Below are 13,988 nucleotides of genomic sequence, written 5' to 3' on the forward strand. Positions count from 1 at the left end.
TGTGTTTCTGTTTTCTTCTATCCTGTTGATTTCTTTTCATAAATTTGATAGAGTTTGTAGGACTTGTTCGATATACCCGTTGCTTTTGTTCAACAGGAGGAGGTTGGCATAGGGCAAGATGGATCAGAACAGACGATATCACTTCTTGAACCTAACAACACATTTGGACAAATTTCCATTTTTTGCAACGTTCCTCATCCTAGTATAGTCGGAGTTCTTGAACTCTGCCGGCTTCTGCGGAATGACAAAGAGTCATTGAGTAATATTATTGATATTTACTTTTATGACTGTAAAAAAATATAAGACCATCTCCTTGAGGTAATTAGAGCATTCAACCTGCATCCACTTCTTTGAGTTATGTTGTATGAAGTCAATTACTGACACTAAAGTTTGACGTGGCAGGGAAATAATAATGGGAAATACAACTTGAAGCAAGTTGAATCTGATATTGCATCTCATATAGCAAAGCAAGAATCAAAACTTGCTCTGAAAGTAAACAATGCTACACACCATGGTGATCTTTATCAACTAAAGAGTTTGCTTAATCCTGGAGCTGATCTAAAGAAGATAGATTACAATGGAAGATCTCCACTGGTATGACTTTTAAGCCTTTTTTTTATTGTTTAAAAAGTCTAGAAATTTGCATCAAGGATTAAAGGGAATAGGTATTTAGCTCCAATATCGAACACCGACCACATCATCGATCCAATAACAGTAACTGAGCAAGTGAATAACGGGAATAGGCTTTGATGTGACTAATTTCAAAATTGTTTTGCAGACTTAGAAGTAGGTGAGAATATTTTAGTCAAAATATGACATATAACGATCAAACGAGACTAAAATAACATTTTCGTTCCCAACTTTGAACTAAAGAACCTAAGGACTCATTTCAAACTTATTACATGATTAATATGCTTAGTTTAAAGTTTTCAATACTCATTCCAATCTATTTATGCACATTTAAGGCCATTTGGTCGTTATAGGTCATATTTAGGCTAAAATGACATTTTCGCTCCCAACTTTGAACTAACGAACCTAAGAACTCATTTCAAATTTACTACATGATTCATATGATTAGTTTTAACTTTCCAAGACTCAATCCAATCTATTTATACACATTTGAGACTTGTTTGGCCATTATAGGTCATATTTAGGCAAAAATGACATTTTCGCTCCCAACTTTGAACTAACGAACCCAAGAACTTATTTCAAACTTACTACATGATTTATATGATTAGTTTTAACTTACCAAGACTCTATCCAATCTATTTAGGAAAAATTGATAAAGGCAGTCTGGACTATGGACGTTTATCTTTAAAAGGTCCCAAGTATGGATTATTACTGACTGATCCAAACTAAGGGGGTTGTTTACTTTGCGTGGGTCTTTTTACCGGTGACCGGATGTGTAAGTCAAGGATTTTTTTTTTACCCAAAATAAATATTCTTAACTTTTTTCTCTCTCCACCAAATCCACCCCCGCATCCACCGCCGGCCACCACATTCCTCTCCTCCCTCCTCGCCTCTCACCTTCACGCTGCGCGCAAACTCTCCCCTTCAGCCTCCAGCGCCGGCCCCTTCAGCCTCCACCGCCGGCAAATAATTATTTTTTTAATTTAATAAAAAAAAATTAAAAACAAGGAGATCTTGTGCACGGCCATTGTCGTTCAAACCTTCTCCGGCGAGAATTGGGTTGTGGGCGGCGAGATCTGGGTTGGAACCTTCGAACCCCGCCGCGAAATAGAGGGGAGTGTAGGGCGGCTTGTTTGCATCTCCGGCGAGAGGGGAGTGTAGTGCGGCGAGTTCGCAGCTCCGACGGATATGGTGTGAGCGAGAGGAGAGTGGAGTGCGGCTTCTCCGTTCGGGTTTGCGTTGGACGGAAACCGAGAAGTGAAAGACAGAAGGGAGATCGGTAAACAGACATGTGGTGGGCGGTGAGATTTTGGGGTCGACGGTTGGGTTTGGTAGCTAGCTAGGGTGGTGGGAGGTTGTTGCAGGTGGTGTTGCTGAGGGAGGAAGGAGGTAAAAAAAAAATTTAAAATTTAAAATCAAACACCCAAATAACTGGGTGGGTATTTTAAGTGGTTGGTTTTTTATTTAATGGGTGGGATTTTAGTTAAATGGGTGGGCTTTTTATTAAATGGGTGGATTTGTTTTAAAGTGGCACGTGATTTTTTTAAATGACCCGACACGTCATCGTCTTCAACTTAGTAAACCGGTCATTTTGGAAAAAGACCCACGCAAAGTCAACAACTCCTTTAGTTGGGACCAGCCAGTAATAATCCGTAGTTGAGACCTTTTAAATATAAACGTCCATAGTTGGGACTGCCTTTATAAATTTTCCATCTATTTATGCACATTTGAGCCTTGTTTGACCATTATAGGTCATATTTAGGCTAAAATGAGGCATTTTCGCTCCCAACTTTGAACTAACAAACCTAAAACCTCATTTCAAACTTACTACATGATTCATATGATTAGTTTTAACTTTCCGAGACTCAATCCAATCTATTTATGCACATTTGAGACTTGTTTGGCCGTTCTAGGTCATATTTAGGCTAAAATGACATTTTCGCTCACAACTTTGAACTATCGAACTTAGGAACTCATTTCAAACTTATTGCATGATTCATATGATTCGTTTTAACTTTCCAAGATTAAATCCAATCTATTTATGCACATTTGAGACTTGTTTGGTTGTTATAGGTCATATTTAGGCTAAAATGAGACATTTTCGCTCCCAACTTTGAACTAAAGAACCTAAAGACTCATTTTAAACCCTTTACATGATTAATATGCTTAGTTTTAAGTTTCCAAGACTCCTTCCAATCTAATTACGCACATTTAAGGCTCATTGGGTCGTTATAGGTCATATTTAGACTAAAATGACATTTTCGTTCCCCACTTTGAACTAAATAACCTAAGGAATCATTTCAAACTTATTATATGATTAATATGCTTAGTTTAAAGTTTTCAATACTCATTCCAATATATGTATGTACATTTAAGGCTCATTGGGTCGTTATAAGTCATAATAGACTAAAATGACATTTAATCTAATGCTCTTCTAAAATTTTTGTTTTTGAAGATCTATACACCGAGGAATGCGACTTATGCTAGTGAGGAAATTGATGTGGTTCATGATCAATGGGCTAATTGTTTTACCAGCAAGTAGTTATTATTAGCCTGGGCGCGCTTGATCGAGTTGGTTTAGATGTTATAGAACAATTTTTTTTATTAAAATGTATGCGTACGTTGAAATTAGAACGTACATATATTTAAATGTATTGGTACGTGCACTTTGGTTTTGGGATATATTCAAAACTACAGTTATTGTTTTTATATTTGTTATACAGGTTGCGATATTCTATTATTGTTGTGACAAGTTTCTATATTTGGTGTAAGGCACTCTAGGTATCCCTAAACAAAATTAGAATTTTCCTGCCAAAAGTGCTTTGTTGCAGCTTACACATGCAGCGTACATATATATGTGTACGCTGCAACAAGGGTGTAAAATTTAGCACAATTCCAGACTTGTTGCAGCGTACAAATAGATGTACCCTGCAACAGGTGGGGTCTTTTACAACATACAAATACGCTGTAACAAGTCAAGATTTTGGCCAAATTTTTGACACTTGTTACGGCGTACATGCATATGTACGCTGTAAAAAAGTACTTTTTGTAGCGAACATTGTACGCTGTAACAAGTTCGGACTTGTTGTAGGCCCCCCAGTTGTAGCATGCGATGTACGCTGCAACATGGGTCTAAAAGCCCGCTGCAATAAGGGTTTTTTCTACTAGTGAACATTGAAGAACTCGATGGATCATTGATGACCCACGAGTTATACTTAGGAACTCACGAGGGTGCGTCATTTTTTATGACACATTACATCAGCACAATGCATAAGAACAAGGGTTAAAATACAAAGAGGATTTTCCGGATAAAGGAACACCTCAAGATTCTTAACTACGTTCAAGGGAAAATTCTGACTTTGAGTTGGATAAGAGGTATGTTTTTTTTTAAACATTCTGCTATTTGTTTTCAAAATGGAACCTAAGCAAAGTAGTGTTCCTAGTTCTAATAATTAGACTTATGAATGCCTAAGTGACGGGAAACAATGCGTGGAACTGGTTGTTCCTAGTAATTCATTAGCTATATATTTTATTCTATCACTAAAAGACTTATAATAATGTAGGGAAATCTTACTTAAGTTTAAAATTTGTTGAAGTTTCCTCGAATTTCCCTTAAGACTCATTGAATTGTGTGTTATACGTGTAGAGTTTATGTGAATAGTCTTCCTTATAAAATTCACACTACAATTTTTCTGTATTGTACATGAGCTACAATTGAATTAAGGACTCACTGATGTCTTTGTTATATTACCCTTAGTTTCTAAATTGTTTATACGTTAATTAAAAGGAAAAAGAAGCAAAAAGTGATATTCCATTTGCTTATGGAACAAAACAAGGTTTTCTCATTCGAACCATGTGCACTCTTAAAAATGTCCAATTCCTGTAAATGTGTGATAAATTATTTCTTCCATGATATCCACCAATTAAACTTGTTAATCACAAAAATGTTTCCTACACTTTTCCTACCGTATCTCTACAACATATTAGAGATCACAAAATCAATTCATATCACACATTGATTTCTTTTTCGTTTCAAAAACATTCCCCAAAATTCATAACTATGTAAAAATTCTCTACTAAATATTCCTCCTTTATCACTTAAACGATGTAGCAATTGTTGAGGGGGAACTAATTAGCAAGGTGATAAATAGAGTTGTCATGTATAATTCAGAAAGGAATAATTATAGGAGATTAAAGAGGAACAAAAAGGGAGAAAGAAGAAAAATGAAAAAAAAAAAGAAAAAAGAAAAAAGAGGGGAATAAAAAGAGAGCTGTGTGAATGAAGAAATAGAAGAGATAAGAAGTTCCTACAAGCAGTTAAGTTTCCAAGTTGAAATGCAAATGAAGCTGTTAGTATCTCAAAGAATTATCTGTCAAAAATAACAAGTTCTTGTAGACACCTACTTTTGTCCCCATTCCCGAAAGGGAAAGGTTAGATGATGAAAACATAAATCTCCACTTGACAACGCATCTCCTATAAAATAACGAATCTCAATTCCCCTTTTCATTTCACCCGAAAACCTGTTATTTATAGAAACCTGCTATTTATGGAAACATGCTAAAAATAGTAACTGCCGTAAAGGGTAGCTTCTAAAAGTGGCAAGTCATAAAAGATAGAAACCTGTCAGAATTAGGTGTTGCACTCCAACATAAATCTTAAATGAGATAGAAAACTGCAAGAATCCTATTCCTAATATGATTCGAAAATAAGAGTTACGTATTAATTAAAATCCTAACGAGCCTAGAGTTCGTAACGGGCCCAGACGCATTCCGTCATGAAATTGATACGCACTAAAAGACTCGATTAAGTCTCAAACACTACGGATTTCAGGAATCCGAATCTGACTAAGAAAACAGCCCAAACATCAATTTCAACGCCCAGCCCTAGGCGCTGAAATTGCATGGGTCCTATTTTCAACGCCCAGAGCTGGGCGCCGAAATCTTAGACGCCTAGAGCTGGGCGCTGAAAATACCTGGAACGTGTTTTTTCCTAATTCCTCGAGGATTAGAGTTCTACAATTCTATCTTTCCACGAACTCTTTTCTATAAATAAGGCCCTAAAGTTCGACGTGAAAAGGACAACAACACAATTCATATTCAGAGTATTGACTCCAACCCTTAGCCTAAGCCTCTCGCTGCGAAATTTTTCACGCGTTCTGTCGCAATCGATCCATAAATCGAACAGAACGTATCCTGTCCCATAATTTGAGATTCGTTAAATAAAAAGGAGAAATAGCAAAGTCAAAGTGGTTAGTTTTCTGAGAACCGTGACGCACCTCTCAAGGGTGCGTCGTAATGTGTCCCTTTTCGATGATTTAACTGCTTTCCTCGCCCTTTTTATGAACTGTTAAACTAACTAAATCTGATTGTTCTATCACGCCTAACAAATATAATATTTTTGGGAAATTGGATTATTATGCTAGGTCCCTTAATGCTATTTAAATCAGATAATCGCGATCGATCTAGTATTATATGTTGCATATTGCTAAAATCAACTCAGATTAGCTTAATAGTTAACGCATGTCCCTTCAATTATTTATGCCGAGCTAGTAAGGATATCCTGCCTCTGGAGTTATCGACGAGCGAGTACTCCTCTCGGTAGTTACAGTCCCCCGAACCCTCAATCTCTACCTTGCGGGTGTATGTTGAGAGATCCTCACACCAGGGATCACAAGGGAACCTATGGCCATCGTGGTCAAACATAATTGCACTCCCTTTATGTCACGATAACCGGGTTTTGTCAGTTTTTCTCATTGTCGTTAAAAACTGAATGGCGACTCCTATATTACTAGTCAATTGGGTGTAAACTCACAGGAAATCCAATTACACTTGATTGAATAAAAAGAATCGTCACACCCACGAGGGACGAGGTCACGCATTAGCCTCGTGCTTTTTCGACCCCCTTACAGTGGCGACTCCGCTGGGAATAGTGAAGGAAATACTCGCGCTTGTAGGTAATCAAAATAGCCGAAGGGTGAAACGATCCTACCCCGCGTTTATTTCCCCATCAAGTTGGGACGACCTGAAAATCAGCATATTAATGTGAACGGGCAGAACCGCATAACGAATCTCGGCTCCCTCGGGAGTTGGGACTAAGGATACCTTTTTTCGCCAATAGGGGGGTGAATACGCCGCGTATGTTGCCCACTCGGTACTTCTGCAGGTAGTACACCTATCCCGAACCCAATCGCTCACTCATTAGGTCCCTCTCGCCTGCATGCCCCCCTTGGCTTGCACTTGCGGGTTGGCCTCTTGAGCGAAATTCGTCTGTTGAAGACACTACCTCGACCGGGGCATGTGTTGGATCTACGATAGAAGCGGTACCAAGCCAGGCGCAAATAACTACCCATAGAATTAGCCTATCATAAACTACGTGACATATTTAATTTTCAAATCCATGTTTGTAATGTAGTTATGTGTAGCGAACTATGTGACTATGTTATGATTGTGCGTACGAATAATTCTAGACAAATAATGCTAGAAAACTAACGACCTTAAAAATTGCCCAAACATTCATGAACCAATTGGCCAAAGAGTTATACCAACATACGTGTTTCGCAAGCCCGAACGATCGCCACAAAAATAAGCGACGCTCGGGATGGCCTGTAACGAATCCCACAAACGCTGCACAACGCGTAAAGGACGTTATTAGGCAAGCACCCAAAATTGAAGTCGCATAAACAAAAGTAGACGCAAACAGAAAACGAGAACCACCCAGGGACGCACTTTCAGCGCCCCTGGCTGGGCGCCAGAATTTCTCACGCCCATATATGGGCGCTGTAGTTGCTGCCTGGCCTTTTGGTCAGGCACAGCAGCCTCGGTGCCCACGCATGAACTTTTCGTGAATTTTTTTTTTCTACGAGGGCGTATGAAATAGCACTCGATTCTAGAAGCGACTTATAAAAAATAAATAACTCTTTGTGTCGTTGTTAGGCCTCCTACGACGACAATGCTCGGCATCAAAACCGAGCATGCTAATTAAACGACCTTGAATGTCACATGGGCAAAATATTCAAAAAATAATGTTCGAATAAAGTCTTCAAGAAAAAAAATAAATGTTCAAATAAATCCTAGTCTAGACTAGGCTATGCCAAAATACAATCCAAATCCTAAGTCTTAGTTGTCTTATCCATAGAATCGGTCCTAATGCTTGGTGTCGTTCTGAAAGTTAAAAGGTTAAACCATATTGAGTCTCCCTTCCTAACATTTAAATCAATGAGCACCCATATGTAATTGTCATCCCTTGCTAAGAATCCACGGCCTCAATACTCTCTCTCACCAATAAAAAGAACATATTATTTAATTCAAGTATTTGCAAAATGGAAACAGTCATATTCTGAAAATCATTCCTCCATAGTCGCACAACCCCCAAAGTGAACGTAAGGCGTCAATACCATTGGCAAAAAAAATTATTAATGGCCTCAAGGCTTATGATCACATTGGGTCACGACTATCATAGTCCTTTCGAGCCACTCGCTCCTTGAAATACTACTAAGTACGGACTAAAAGATTTTCCAAGAATGCAACATGACCAACCATGAAAATACCCAAATCAGCATACCATAAGGCTACCATTGGGGTAAAGAAATACACACTAAGAGAGAAGCCGCACTAATGATTCTAGCCTTGTAAAAATGGAAATTCGATCTCCCCAATTAACTACCTTGCTAACATGGCGCATGACAAATGAACACCCAAGGGTTAAAATCTAAAGTGTCAACCAACGAAAGTTATGGTCCAATTAGCCTAAGTCTGAGAGTCGCTTGGTCAAGTATTATAGGCTTACGCCACGTCGTTGTTTTGGGTCTAGGCCACCTCTTTGTATTCATACACGGATTATAATCAGAAAAGTTAATGAAAGTTCGAGTCTAAATCACAACTTCCAATTAAATCCCGAAAACTGGAATCTGAAAAGAAGCAAAAAAATTATTTTCGATGTAAGTCTTTCGTTAAATTTCAATAAGGTAAAAATAACATTTTGAATCTACGCTATTTGCACATAAGAAACGACTAAATATGCTTGCAAAGTAAGACAATTTAAAGGTCCACCCTAGGCCTACTAAAGCTAAAGGTGTGGCCTAGGCCTACTAAAGTTAAAGGTCCACTATAGGCCTACCAAACGAGGCTCACTTAGTCTCGCCTCGTGACTCAAAAACCACAACCATCTACCTTTTAGCCCAAATAAATTTTTTGAAGGATTTATGTTAGGGAGAAATCCCATGCAAAAAAGGAAAAAATAGAAAGAGAAAAGGGAGAGCGAAAAGAGCGAGCCATGAAATACTTAGCCCGTACCTCCCAAAGTGCGAAATTTACCCAAGTAAACGAAGGAAAAGAAATGAGTCAACCAATCCAAATCATGCCACAAAGACTACATAAAGTTCTACGATGTCTACCCTTTCCAATCCTTATGTTCTTAGACGCCTTCGCTCTGGGGCCCCTGTTCAGCTCATTTAACCCATCCATGTTCTCATTGCCATAACTCAAGAAACCATTACCTCGACTCTTGTTCCTGAACTTGTTGTCAACGCAAACCACGCACGCTCATTGACACGTGCGTCATACCCATTATTTCCAAAGCCCAAACCCGCTCTTACACTACCATTAGTATAATGACGATATAACTTATTTGGATACATCCTTGAGCCGTCCCCATACTACTCATTGGCCTAAATTGATGTAAACTCATGACACTAGCTTGAGGCTGCAAATTGTGAGTCCTAGCAGATATAATCCTCATGCTTGACCAATACCTATACAAATTATCCTATCTCATACAACACATCTTTCAAACCGTCTTGAGTCACGAATAAAAAAGGAAAACAAATGAAAAGTACAAAAAAGTAATAAATAATAAAAAAGGAACTTTGCAAAGCGCCTCTAAAGTTAGTCTAAAAAGAAAAAGGAGCATTTAGCGCACCAAAAAAGATCTGCCCAGGAATAATTTTCAGCGCCCACAGCTGGGCGCCGAAATCTTTAAACGCCCCAGCCTGGGCGCTGAATCTCTCTGTTTGCCAAATTTTGTCCAGAAGTGCTCGTCATTTTATCCGCACATGCACGGAAAAATAACGAACACTTGGAGGGGTACAACACGTATTCAGGTATACGTACCAAAAAACACATGAAAAGAAAATACATCTACTTAAAAAATAAAACAAAATTTTGGCTTACGGCAAAGCAGCAGATTAAGATAATAAGGAACTTCACTTATCTCATCCTATTTCAAACATTACGGTTCCACCTCAGAACGTACTTGTTTAAAATCAGCATTCTAAGAAACCATTTTCTAGGCTAAGAACTACGCAAGACCTGATTCCAAATTAAATCTATTTAAGGCGGATACGTAGGCAATCCATGATTCGGTCCAACCAATTTGCAAAAATATTAAAGCCTATAGAAAAAACAAGAATAAAAATAGAGTCCTTTATTGAAATTTAATTACTTACAATCCAAGTCGAAAGAAAAATTTAAGTCAAAGGAAGAATCCAAGTCATCAAGATGCCAAAATTAATGAGCACACATCGAAAAATAATAATGGCACGTACCCTAGCCAGAAGGAGCACTCACACTCCTAGGCACTTAGCCAAGACTCAAAAAATCGCTTTGCCTCAATTGAATGGGGGCTAGCGCAAGCGTCCATGACCTCTAAAGTACTCGACTTGACCCTCCCTAAAGCGAACTAACTCACTTAAAGACCTTCTTTTACCACTAGACATAGTCGTTCGCTTAAAGACCTTCTTTCACCACTAGACAGAATCATAATCGCCAACAAGTAGTAAAGGCAGTAAGCTTGCAATAAAGAGGATTGTTCTACGGCGTCGCCCCATCGTTCCTTCGAGCTCAGGGCACCCATTCATGGTAACTCAAATGCTCGCGAATCCCCTTTTTTAAAAAAAATCAGACATTGTCAATAGGACTTGGCACTTAACCAAGGCTCACCCTACTCAGACATATGTCACGGGCATCTAAAATCGAAATCTGAAAGCATCATTAATGGGAAGACATAATAGCAACTGGGGGCTAAAAGATTGAAATGAAAGAACTAGGGAAAGAACTAAGTATGCCTTGACCTTTTTTACAGACATACACCAAGTAAATCTAAGTCGATTTGAAAACGGTTTATATTCTCGCAATTCTGGAAAAGATGGCCCTAAAAGCCTAAAGCATATGCCAAACGGGCACAGTATACCTTGACGCCTGCACCCTGGCTTCCAGCAAATCCTTAGACAGCATTCCAAAAATCGTAACAGTATTTTGATTCACTCATGTAATCCTGTACGAACCCTTCTATAAGTCAACTTATTTAGGACACCTCGGATTGTACACAGTAGGATTCGGATTTTAAATAATTTTCAAACAATTTTCAAAGACTTCCTCGAACATAATAAAGTGTCGTTGGTTTAAGCTAAGTATGCGTTTATCCCAATGTTGCAAGTGAGTCAAAAGATTTCCAAATATAATTATGGGTAAAGAAAGGCACCTTGCTTTTGGACAAGGCACACTTCAACATGTGACTACCTTGACCATGGCAATGTCGCACAATACGACATTTACAAGAGCAGCAGCAAAATCACTACTCGAACATACCTCGCACTAAACGAGTCTGGTTCAAAATATTCATGATCCATGTCACCATGAATGCACAAAAACGTATGCAAGGCATTATAGCACCAAGCCAATCCCGTAGCTACAGTTGGAGGCTTGAGAAAAACACTCTAAAAATGCTCGAAATGACGAGATCATCGCAAATTCTCGACGCTAATGCTATACATATGTCATAGGGGCTCAATCCTAAAGCTTTAATCGTGTAAAACGAACCTTAGAATGGCTACAACCCCTCCCAAATTCTAAGTGCTACTTAGAATATATAAAGTCACCCCACTAACAATGGTAACTGAAAATCGCGAGTCACCAAAACTCCGATCAAACTACTGCACATAACGCTCGCCCTACAAGCGCCCGTTACACAGTCTACCTCGTTCCAAAGCAAAAGCGAAAGAAAAAAATCAAGGATAAGAACTGTCAAAATATACCCAGAGATAATTTTCAACGCCCAGAGCTGGGCGCCTATATCTTTAACGCCCCAGCCTGGGCGCTGAATCTTTCTGCTAGCCATGTTTTGCCCAGATATAAAAATAAGAAAGAAACACCTATGAATCCTCGCATCGAACGAAGTAATAAGCCGTGCAAACCCACGCAGAAGGTGCTACACTTGTTCAAGCACCTGAACGAGGTGTGATGAAGTACTCCAATGCAAAAAATAATAATGATATCCCAACACCTGGAGGAATGGTCTAAGACACGCCGTTAGGCCACACAAGCCTACGTCGCACCATAAGTTCAACCATCCCACGGTACAAGTCTAAAAAAGAGAGTAAGGTATATTGCACTAATACATCACAACCAAGAACATGTGTAAAAGAGGCAAAGACTACTTATCGCCCAAATTCAAAATGCAAGCCACACGACTTCTACATTAAGGATTAAAATGTAGCAAAATATTACCTACCACAAAAGGGATGGCTCGCACCTACACGAGCGGAACCCCAGGGCATCTTTCTCGAAAGAACCTACAAAAATCGTACGCCAAAAGGAAGCATCCCAACATGCATGCTTGGGGGCTCCAAGCTACAAAACCACCATAGCAAAATAAAAAATCTCGAAGCAAATGTTTGAACAATCGAAAGGGTACGATGTTTGAGCCCACTTCATGAATGGGCCTGATCCCTATCAAGCTTCTAAGCAAACTATTCAAAATCAGTCATTGATCAAAAAAAAAAAAAAATTGATTCAAGCAAACTGATTAATGGACCGCACACAACGGCCATTCTATGAACGCTCGTTCGCACATACATATCGTCATTCTAAGTATCGAACATTCACGAACGCGTTCAAAAGGAAAAAATATACAACAACAAGAGCGGTCAAAGTCTTACGCCTCAAGGTATGTTCCTCGACCATATAGACTTGCCCAACTATCGCAATAACTGTACGCCTTAAGAGCAACAGTTCCTTAAAATAACCGCCCCAAAGCGACAAGCACCGTAGTCCACCAATCGGCTACGGCTTCTCAAGAAAATCATCACGTTCTAAAAATAAAGAAAAAACAAAAGAGAAGAGAATATATAGAACTTCAAAGAGGCCAACTGTGTCATCAAGAAAGCTCGCCAGGAATTATTTTCAGCGCCCAGCGCTGGGCGCCGAAATCTTTAACGCCCAGGCTTGGGCGCCGAAAATGATCCCAGACCCTCTCTGACTTCTATAGGGTCCTGCCATATTCATTTGACTTGAAAGTCGCCGATTTCTTTACTGAAAGTCGCACCTCACCACTTTGTTAAGAGTAGCACACCACTACAAAGATCGCTCGCACTTACGAGCACAATTCTAAACAAGATCAAGGACATTACAGAATGCGTAGGAACCTCTTTGACAAGAAATGACCGTCAAGCACGAATGCTTGGGGGCTCGAAGGAAAATATATATTATGCAAAGTAAAAACAATATTCCCAGACTACGCTGTACGAAGTCCCGTGTTTGGATGTCTCAAAAATAAAACCGGTTTACGACCTCAAGACAAAGGTCGCCGTTGATGCTTATACATAGTCCCCTAATCAAGGACCCAGGTAATGGCAAAATTGAGCCATAAAGACTAGCTCAAAACCATGAAAGATGATGACCACCAGATAATGGTCCGTCTAAGCATGTTGTCAACCCACATTCAGGTTGTAACTAAATTCGAGCATCCCTCGAAAGAAAACCAAATTCTTCAAAACACAAAAACAGGCTCGCCCACCTCCAGCGGGCGGGGTCTGCGTCACTAGCCGCGCAGGTCCTCAGTTTTCAAAAAATAAAGTCTTCAAATTCAAAATAGGCTCGCCATCTTCAGCCGGCGGGGTCTACGGCGCAAACCATGTAGGTCCTCATTTTCAAAAAATGAACACAAAACAAATTTCAAAATAGATTCGTCCACTTCTATCGGACGGGGTGTCCACCCTTAGCGGACAGGTTCGCCATCTTTAGCCGGCGGGGTCTACGTCACAAGACGCGTAGGTCCTTATTTTCAAAATTTCAAAAAAAGATTCGTCCACTTTTTCGGACGGGGCGTCCACCCTTAGCGGACAGGTTCACCATCTTCAGCCGGCGGAGTCTACGTCACAAGCCGCGTACGTCCTTATTTTCAAATATTCAAAAACAAGATTCGTCCACTTTTTCGGACGGGGCGTCCACCCTTAGCGGACAGGCTCGCCATCTTTAGCCGGCGGGGTCTACGTCATAAGTCGCGTAGGTCCTTAGTCGCTGCAGCGATAACTTTTTCCGATTTTCCCTTTTCCAAAAATTAAAAGGATTGGTTTTCCGTTTTT

Source organism: Spinacia oleracea, chromosome 6, assembly GCF_020520425.1.
Source record: "Spinacia oleracea cultivar Varoflay chromosome 6, BTI_SOV_V1, whole genome shotgun sequence".
NCBI lineage: Eukaryota > Viridiplantae > Streptophyta > Magnoliopsida > Caryophyllales > Amaranthaceae > Spinacia > Spinacia oleracea.